The 10,933-nt window shown below is 41.7% G+C and overlaps 1 non-coding gene across 1 annotated transcript; it reads right to left on the bottom strand.

Moving 5' to 3' along the window:
- Positions 1–8,363: 8,363 nt before the first annotated feature.
- On the bottom strand, positions 8,364–8,447 carry Trnal-cag. Its single transcript has one exon. It is a non-coding gene; the product is annotated as a tRNA-Leu (tRNA).
- Between the last annotated feature and the right edge of the window lie 2,486 nt (positions 8,448–10,933).

Raw genomic sequence — 10,933 nt, 5'->3', positions numbered from 1 at the left:
CAGCTTACTCTTGTTCTTTTGTTAGTCAAATGTCAACAGTGAAAAAATGATGGTTTTGTTTATTTTTTTTTTACAACTTTGTTTGAAAGGAAGGCTTCATTCTTACAGCAAGTGGACAGCATAAGCTTATCTATGGACCTTTGTGACTTCATGATTTCTGTGAATTAACATTTGTAGGTTTTTGCATATTCATAAAGGGGAGTGATTAGTGCTTCCACCCTAGAGTGAATTTGCACGAATGAATAAAGTAAAAGACTAAACCCTTTAAGATACACAAAATCATTTTAAGTGTTCATATGCATTCATTGACGCAAAATTAAATGCACAAAAGTCCAAATATATATTAAATATTCACCTGCATCTTCTAACATCCAGATCCAGTAGACTGCAAGCGGAAAATCTACTGTCAAATGTTAGCCAGTAGTGTAGTGGCTAAAACACTTGCTTGTCACCACTGCAGTGAGAAGCTGTGGTTCAGATCTCGTCTTGGGACACTCTCTGTATGTGACACCTGTTCGCACGGCTGGTCGTCGGGGGTTTTCTCTGGGAACTCCGGTTTCCTCCTACACCTCCCTTTCCCCCATAGTGCAAAATCACCTCAAGGTGGAGGCTTTTTCCTTACTAAATCAGCCAAACAAAGGCTAAAAGTGTGGTCTTTGAAGATTCTGGACTGCAGTCTAGTAGCTGACCCTAGTATTTAAGCAATGCTAGTTTATGAACATTTTTTTGGTGCACATGAAAGTTAAAAAACACCGTGATTAAAGGACACTTTACAAAACACTAATATTTTACATGCCCAATTAGCATAAAGAACTGCCATACAACATTTTGTGGACTTTTACAACTCTTTATTGCAAAACCAGACGTTCTTTGTTCAGTTGTTTTTGTCATTTGCGGTAGCAGCCACACTGTCAGTAGAAATTCAGGTAGACTTTATTAGCACAGTAACTAAAAATCTTGTGACCATATGTTGTTCTGGTGTCTGGAGACTGTCGATCGAGGAGCGGAGTTGTCTAGTTGGGATGTAAGTGAAGAGCATTTCAGAGAAATAATCAGGGCAGGAGCCAGGAAAGAAATTAAAACACAGCACGGACAGTGTGGACTGGTTGCCAGAATGGATAGCTAGTCAGTGTAGACAACGAAGGAGAGGTGACGGGAGAACAAAGCATCCCACACTCACGAGACAAGTCGCGCGCATCAAACCTGACATAAAACTTGTTTGTCAACAGCAAAGCCCACAGCACCACATCCTCTTCTCTCTCTGTCAAGTGACCCATCATTATGTTCAGTCTCACCCAAGCCTCCCGAGCAGTTTCTCCCTTTCGTTTCGGCTCCAACTTTATTTTCATATTCGATTTCGATTTGTGTGGAAATTCTTTGTTCAGATTTAACACCTTTCTGGATAAATGCGCGCCTCTTGGCTACAAGGCAAACCTTGAGATCTTTGCTAATCCATGGCTTATTTTTTCAAACAGTTTATTACAAACCTGTTGTGTATATAAAAAAATACTTTGAATGCTAACGGAAAGCGTGGGTGTGTGCGGGGGCGCGAGCCTGTCTCCAGACGACAGTTTTTGTTGCTGTAGCCGCATCACTGAGGGGCTGCAGTGGTGTCAATGGTGAAGATCAATATTGAGGAAAAGGAAAATGATTTTTGCTGCCTCGTGTGTCCTTGACTGAGACGGGGAAAGAACCTGGCAGTTTTCTCCAGTGCTGTGACAAGATTAGGTACAAATGTAAATTATTCAAGTGAAACGTGTCCTCAGCTTTGATTTTTTTAATCTTTACATGAAGATTTTGAATGAATTATTAATATACATATATTGGAAATATGTGTCAATACAAACATCAAATGCAGCATCTTTCCATGCCCCTTTTCTTTACTTTAAAACAGTTAATCAAGTGTTAGCAATATGTTATAAAATCAACATCAGGATGAAAAATCATTCCCACCTGGCACTGAAAAAGCCCTCTACAAAGCTTGCATATCACGCACATATACCTGGCTATAAGACCCCAGGTCAAAGGGACGTTCACATGATTTGTCTTTGCTTGTGTGTGTTTGTTTGTTTTGGTAAAATGTACACCAAGGTTTAATCTGACGACATCGTTAGTAAAACAATGCCTACCATGAGCCAAATTGCAAAGATTCTCGCGAGAAGACATATATATTAACTGGATTATAATTGTGAACAGTGAGCAGTGAACTAAGAACGTTGTGCGAGGCGGGCGACACGTGAGAAAGATATAAATAGCCGAGTATCAATAAGCCAATATCAATATAGCCACGGTGTTAATATAATTGCTGTTTATGTATCTATGATTTATGTCTTTTTTATTTAATTATATCTTCTTTCACACACACACACATATATATACTTTATTGATTGTGTCAATGCACGTGTGTGTTTTAACAAAGTGGTTGATTACTGTAATTAGGGGCGGTCGAATGCTAGTCAGATTAAGTATAGATTGTGCGACGGCACCAACTTTTACAAACAGAAACAGGAAAATGAACATCATTGGTGAAGGAAGAAAGAAACTAGGGGAAGAATGAGAAGATAAGTAGCAATGATACACGGAAGGATTGTGAGCTGAGCTAGTTGGTAGCGCAGTTCTCACTCTTTCTCCCTTTCTTCTCTCTTTTCTTTCTCTTTCCGTTCCTGTCTCTCCCTCTTTTCTTTCTCTTTCCGTTCCTGTCTCTCCCTCTTTTCTTTCTCTTTCCGTTCCTGTCTCTCCCTCTTTTCTTTCTCTCTCAGTCCTTTCCTGTCTTTCTTTTTCCTCTTTCTTACCCTGTCTCCATAGGATTAATTCCTTTTCAACAAACTCTTTAATGTCTTTCCCTTCCAAGTTCCAACCCTTCATCTAAAGCAATCTCTCTAAGCTCTTTCCGCTTGTCCCTGTCGGACATGGTGAACTCTGCATCTGACCCTCATGACGTGGCGAAGTAGCTGCACTAACCTGACCCAAAGGTTCTCGCCCTTCGCGTTACTTGATCAACCTGCCAACGATACACACAGCTATACACACTATCTGTTCACATCCCGGACGATCTACCCAGCATGTAATATGACGAAGGTACACTTATCTACCTTGCACACGCACGACATATTACACACACAACACAACGTTCGACGAGCCCCGCAGGATGAGGATGAGGATGAAGAGATTTGCAGTACAAGGTTTACCACAATTACTCATTACACTCTTTATATATAAGTTCTATTTTAATTGTAATAAGAAATATTTATAAAATGTTAAAATTTGTTTTTGTGGCCGTACGTTAGCGTCAAATCAGTCCCTTCCTCTTTGGTGCTCCAGGGAAGAGGACGGAAGTTCCCCAAGAGAATTCTAGCTCTCGTTTGTCGGGTGCGTTGTTTACTGTCTACCTCGCGTTGTGTTCTTTCTTTCCATCCACTACACACCCGCACTCAGCCAGACCTTGGAATCTACAACAGACCTGCTTTTTCCCAGACAGAAGTATGTTTTCTACGGTGTGTCGTTCAACTCCATTGACTTTTATGTGTGTTCTCTGCTGTGTCACAAGTCACAACTACGGACGACACAAATCTCTCTCGCTCAAATGATACACGTTCACCTCATTCACACGACAGTCAACACCACACAGTGTGCTACGTCACGTTGGTGCACTATTCACAATTGCCTGCAGTCAACACCAGTCAGAGAGGGAAAGAGAGAGAGAGAATGAGCGACCGTTCGGATTATTCGGAGGCTGACAGTCTGTATTCTCGTGGTACTGAAAAACTGCTGCTTCAGCACGAGAAACGCAGACTTTCAACGTCCGAATAACCCGAAGTGTCGCTGTGCATGATTGGTGTTGATGGTTGGCAACGTTATGAATGGTTCAGTAGCGTGACGTAGTCTACTGTTAGCGTGACGTAGTACTGTTCACTGTTAGCGGCGGTCATTGATCGCACGTACGAATTGACCTTTGCTAGCGGATAATTAATTAACGGATGGGTTTTAGAGGCTGAAGTTTTGCACACATGCATCTGCCTGCCTCGTTTTAGTAGCTATATATATATAAGTGGAAAAATCGTCTGCCAGCAGTCCAGTAATACACGTTCGTGCTTACACCTAAAATATGAAATATTCCAGGCACATTTAACAGATAAACATTTATCTCTTAATAGATAAAGCCTTATCACAGATGACGCGAAAGTTAGTTGTCCTCCAGAAGGTTTATAGCCTGTATCTGCATATCACGTGACATTCAACGTTCGCTATCCCTCAGATTTCTGTCTGTGACCTATCCTCTAATTCCAAGAACGCTTAGATGTCATCGAGTAAAATTACATAACCGTAACTAAAACATCTTCCTTCATAGTCAAGATAATCTTTGTTACGATTGCATTAACCAGCAGCAATAAAGGGAGGTAATTCAATATTGTTTGTTAATAACATTACTTCTTTGTTAGTAAATTTAAGTTATCTTACTTCATAAATTATATGAAATTGAGTTTTGTAAAACATTTACTAGACCTTTAAGCAAATATTTTAAAATTGCTGAATTTTCTTAAAACTTTTATGCATAATTTGTTATGTAAAATTATAAACCACTTTTATTTGTTATTTTATTACGACTTAAATATCAGTCAAAGCTGTTATTCAGTATCATGCTCAAAATACTCCTTTCATATCATAATAAGGTTGTATATCAGACGCTGAAATTTACATGAATAATTTGTGGCTGCCGTCCTCACGGCACAAAAGGTCAACATAGATAAGGACAAAACATCCTGAAGGCAACATCAAAATCTGTGAAAACTGTGTCTATCGCGATTTTACAAATGCTGTATATCTGAATTAAAAATTTTTTTTTTTTTGTAGTCTCTAGCTTTAGTGTCCTTCTGCAATAGTTTGTCTGGAATGTTTATCACCAGCATTCTTCTCCGAGGAATGGTCAGCTGCAGCTTTCGAAAACATTTAACGAAAATCGATTTGTACTGACCATAACAGTGCGAAGTCATTTTTTTTTTTTTTTTTTTTTTTGTCGGCTATTTGGACATCTTTAGGTTACCTGAGCTCCAACCATTCCTCACGTGCAAACTTGTTTGGTTTGGAACTTCGAGATTATGCAAACTTCGACATTTGTTTTCCCTCCTGGAGCAAAATAAATAAAGATCGCCCAAGAAATAGCAGAATATATGTGAAGATCTTAAAAACAACCAAATAAATTTTTTTTCTGGGTTGTAGGTTTATACAATCTTTTAATATATAAGCAGGATACATAACAGCTAGTTTTAATCTTTTAAAATAGTGTTGTTATATTTTTTATAATACTGGTGTAATAGAAATGATATAATAATATTAAATGATCTCCCCTTAACGCGAGTAAGACAAATGCTGTTGTGTCCCTTGGGGTATTCGTTGTGTCCCAACAGACTTGTATTCATGGCCCTCTGCAATTTACACGTGGATAAAATTAACCCCAACTTGGGTAGGGAGCTAGCTAATTAAGTTAAGACAACAAGTAAATTAACTTCCAATTCAAGAGCCACGGAACAAACGAAGTTAACTCACCAGCCAGGATTCCGGGAATTCCCGAAAACGTATAGACTTTCTAAGGGGCTCGATTAGTCTCCCCTGTGCCAGGCTTGCGTGGTGCTGACACGGAGTGATGACAATTAGACATTCGTGAGTCGCACGCTTATCAACCCTAATTATTCCATCGGCGACTATTACGTGCTGTTTATCTCGCTCTCACATATCTCGATGCACGTTAACGGTCATACGCACAAGTTTGTGCTCATTGCTTTTGCGCGGTTACCTCAGCAATGTCTGGCTCCGAGTAGCAGCCTTTCCCTGGTAGGGAGAAGAAACAGAGACGAGTAGAAACTGAACCAACTTTCTGTATCTACCATAAATCATTTAGTTATTTGCAGTTGCTAAGAAAATATTTTTATTCAGTTTAATTTGATAACAATGTTGTGTTCGTACACTAGGAATTTACGCCCATCTGTACTTATTATTTAAATTTATATTTTTTATATATATATATATAGAAAAGGTTACGATAGCCATCTGAGGTCAGTGACCTATCTCTAGACCAGATATTTTTTTGTGAAGGCGGGGCACCTCTCTCTTGCTGACTTTTATTTCCTGACTGTGCGACACACGGGTTTCGAACCGGCTATAGTGTGTTACGGACCATGGAAGTGCTCCGACATTCAGGTATCTTATTCACCTTTTATCATCCAGTATTTAATATAATTATTGTAAAAATCTTGGACACACATCGCCAACCATGACCGTTCTTCTCAGACTGTCATGTGGACAAAAATGAGCATTAGACAAGTTCATCTCAAAAGACGATGAGAACCACCAATGGACCAGAATCCTGGTCTGTTTTCCTGCTGTAAATAAATATCGGAGTCGGAAGCAGTGCTCGACGGTCGTAAATATGATAAGGCTACTTAGGCTAGATGTTGTTCTGGGTGGAAAGAGAAAGGTGTTTATTTGCTATTTGGTGGTGGTGAAGATGATAAATGACTGCAGTGGCTGGTCATGGTGAAGATGTTTCGTTGGTAAAGAAAGATATCTAGAGGAATTTAACTAGCACGAGGAGGACCTCAATGAGGCGCACCTTTGTAGTGTAAACACCTCACCGTGATATTGTTCTGTCCCAAGTTTTGTCGCTTATAAAATACAACACAACAATACGGTGTCCTGCATGTGCCATGTCACATTGTGTGGCCTGGTTTGAGCCAAATCGCCTTCTGTGTTGGACTTTCTGATGTTGTTGAGCTTCCTTCTCGGCAGCAGGAATCATTATTATACAACTGTTATTTTTAAATAGTCTATAAAATTTAAATTTTTTTCGTTCAATATCATTGTCTTCCTGGAATTGCGATAGGGATGAGGATGGGGAATACTTGAAGGAAAGTGTGTATTTTAAGCCAGTCATTTTAAAATGAACAAGGGAAAAAGCAAACTCATAGACTTCCAGTTCAGTCGGTTAAAAATAACTGTCACGAACTTGATATTTTTTAAATCATTCAGATGGGAAGCGAACTGGAAATGGAAAAGGTGGGCGGTATGGCCAGTGATTTGAGTGGGATGCGTTCGTGGATGTGTTTCGTGGATGCGGGCATCTCAGGAATCGCGCTTTTTCTGTAAGGTAACGGCGGGATTTGCTGGTATACCTTGTACAGCATGGGGGTCGGAAACAGTGATGTTGGCTGCTGTCGTGTACTCGTCGAGATTTGGAACCTGGCAGTTTTACTCTGGGCTCTGTCAAGTCTGACCAGAGAGAGGAGTGTAAATTCATTCACTAGAAAACCTGTTGAAGTGAGCGAGTCATTTTCCTTTTTTTGAATCTTTTTGAGTGCAAGCTTTTGACTGAATATAAATTTGGGAATATTTGATAAGTTTATTTGTGTGTTCCTCGTATATTAGTGTGCCAGATCTCGCTGTGGCTCGAGAGGGGCAGCAACGGGAAGAGACTGCTGTGTCTGTGATCTACAGTGTACTACGTCATGGTAGTACACCAGTACCAACATTGACAGAAACTACAGTTTTTGAGAACGGAGGAAATTGTACTAATAGAGCCATGCATGCTCGAGTCCATACACATGGGAGGCACGATGACTGAGAATGCTTACATACTCCTGGAATCTTTCTGTCATGTAAGTTCCTCTTAGACCGGAAAGTGTGACTGTGACAGGTGCTCTACTCCAACTGAAGACTTCGCCCCGCGCTAGAAGCACGCGGCTGCCGAGGGTTGGCGGTCTCCTGTCTCTCTTCTACGACGCCAGCCTGTCGTGGCAGGATGCTGCTGTCGCAGGATGTTGCTGTCGCTGTCTGGTATCTGTCGTGGGCTCCTTACATCGCGGTACCGGCACCTCAGTCAGCCCGGGGCTCCATCTCAGACACGGTCTGATGGCTCTCGCGTCTCGGTCTTTTGACCGCAGAAGTCGGGTGTCGTAGCAGCTTGATGGATGTTCATCTAGCGATCTGGGTATCTGGCACCCTGACTGAAGTCATTCTATATATTTTTACTTCGGCCTCCCTGACATCTGACAACTCGGTGAGCGTCGCTCAGAAAACACGGAAACACGGAACAGAAAACGGGCCTGCGTTCCAGGGTCACAAGAGAAACAACTACTGTACATATCTTCTGGAGGGCCACTTATCAATCAAGGCAATACATAAACTCCGTGACCACGTAACAACAACAAAATCTAATCTACAAAAAAACAGTAGACAAACTATGTGCCATACAAATTCCACAGCAGACTCTTTTCTCTCGAACCTCTCTTGGTATTACTCTCTCAAATTCAATTATTTACTACTATATTACGCTGCATTATAGAACACAATAATTGAAAGAAAAAAATTCTTGTCAGAAGTGGGATTCGAACCCACGCCTGGAGAACCAGACTGCGACCTGAACGCAGCGCCTTGGACCGCTCGGCCATCCTGACTTGCTGACACCAGTGGCGCAGTGTACAGAAGATAACAGTTGAGTATATCGCCATAAGTGTGTGTGTAGCAGCGTAGGATGATGCTATCTTTAACTGCGAATGGCGAGGACTGGGGAGTGGGGGGGCAAACTCCAAGCTGACAGTGAACGACGTTCACATTCTTGTCTCCTCAGGATCTTTTCTGAGTGCGGCTGCCCGCCTTGCTCTCCCCCTCCCCGGTTCCTCGGCCCCTGCACGGTGTGTGTGCGTGTGTGTGTGTGATCTCCCTTATCCTTTCTCCCTGCAAAGGTACGTCCTACTTATAGTTGTTTACAAGTGAGTGGTTAGTACACGAGGAAAGCTTGATATCCAAAGTTCAATATTCCCCACTCTAGGAAAATACCCAGAGTGAGGAATGTTACGTCAACCTCTCTTTAAAAGAAAAGGCAAAGAAGAAATAAAAACATCCACTGACCAAGGCCGGGCATACCAGACCCCTCCGTCCCCATCCCACCCCTCTGGTCAGGCCTGTCTTGAAGTACTTTTGCTGTTTGTGCACCTGTTCGCCTTCTTGTTCCGTTAAAAGAACAGAAAGTCCGCGAGTACTGGACCTCATTCACACACGACTTTTCAAACATTCAGTCTCAGTCTAGTGACTTTTTTTCTCAAATGTAGGAACGTGGACTCCTTTACTCGTGAAGTTAATTCTAAATCCAGTGTAACGGCTTTTCAAAGATGAGTGCTCGCAGTTTGGCGGCCACTACACCAGCCCACGGAGCCTCACTTTGGTTTCAAGATGGCGCGTGCGGGAATGAGGTCCGTGGGTTCGACTAGCACGAGCTCTTAGGCAGCCGTTACAGTCAGTCGGATGCACCTTCGGAAGTAATGGGCTGATTGAAATCCCTCAAAGTCTGACGATAAGTATGCGCAGAACAATGTTTTCTAACGAGGCTGTCCATTAGCTGGATGCCACTAGTGTGAGCGCTAATCACCCTCTGAGTGCTGTGTTTCAGGCGGCTGTCCGAGGATAAAGGCCAACGAATGAAACAAATTCAATAAAAAGTTTGTCTCTTCACTTTTAATAGGGTCAGTCAAAGTCGCAAAGTTTATTTGCGGGGATTGCAGCGGGTAATGAGAATAAAAAGCAGAACTTGTCCTTCATGTAGTCACGTTTTGGCAATAAAAAGAAAGGACAATGGGTAAGAAAGAGAAATAAAAGCGAAAAACTAGTCTGAAGAGTAAAAAAAAAACAACAAAAAAAACAAAACAACAAAAAAAACAAAAAAAAAAAAAAAAAACCCCAGCAAGACATGAAGGTTTTATAAAAATATTGAACAAGAACCACAGAAGTTCCGAGCAAGCTCACCTATATAAATGCAGTTTGACATAACTAACATCTAGGACTAGACTAAGTACCGTTGTTATGTTCCTTTCCGACTGTACTTTGTTGAGTGCGATGATAATGTCTGTTACTTATCATCATTTATCATTACTGGTCAGTGCGAAGAGTGCAACCTGTCTTAATGATGCTGCGCGAGACAAGTACATATATGAAGAGAGTTACAGTAGAGAGGACAGGGGGCCTTGATGGAGCATGTGTTGGTGGTCTGCCATTAGTGTCAGGAATGATAATAATAATAATAATAATAATAATAATAATAATAATAATAATAATAATAATAATAATAATAATAATAATAATAATAATAATAATAATCCTTGGCAGTACAGAAATGGATTCATAGACAGAGTGTTTTCAAACCTGACACCCAGGTTCTTAGCAGAGTCAGAAAGAGATGGCAATGTTGTCGAGTTAATGTTACAGAGAGAGACAGAGAGAGGAAGGCGAGAAAGCTTTTGGCGAGAGCTGATACGAATGGCTTCGGTGTAATTGTCATTGAGAAACAGTTTGCTGCCATTCATGTTTTAAATGCTGCAGGTGGACAATGGAGTCAGGTGAGCCTGCATGGTGTCCGGTGTGTCGCTGTCGTGGAGTCGGCAATCGTTGTGTGGAGGTGGTGTCTGATGTGACGGGAAGTGACGGTGACAGACAGACGAACGAGTTCACCTCGTGTGAGAGGAGTAGCTGTCGCCACGTCCACCTAAACGTTCTCCTTACTGACCTTTGCGCTGACCTCACAGCCACGTTAGCACGAATGACCTCACTTCCGGCCAGGACGCACAGCGTGACAACGAGGCCTCGACATGCGATCCGCGACCTTTAGGACAGGAAGCTGCTTGCGGAAACCTACAGCACATGCGCACTGTGACTGTCTGGTGCTGGTGAATCAAGGTGTAGATGTTATCAAAGAACTCTGCCATGTCATGTCCCTCCCTGCGTTATATCTGTAACTGACCTCAGTTCCCTGTCACTTGGTTTTGTTTGTTTGTTTATTTTTTCTTCGAGTGTGCTCACCCATGGTCGGAAAAATCGCGTCAGCACCTCAGATGAATATTGACTGCCAGCAGCCAAGCTCCAATCTGTGGAACACCTCATCACGGATATA

Source organism: Pomacea canaliculata, linkage group LG3 (assembly GCF_003073045.1).
Source record: "Pomacea canaliculata isolate SZHN2017 linkage group LG3, ASM307304v1, whole genome shotgun sequence".
Classification (NCBI taxonomy): Eukaryota; Metazoa; Mollusca; class Gastropoda; order Architaenioglossa; family Ampullariidae; genus Pomacea; species Pomacea canaliculata.
The sequence above is the reverse complement of the archived record's forward strand: the minus strand, read 5'-3'. Positions and strand labels throughout refer to the sequence as shown.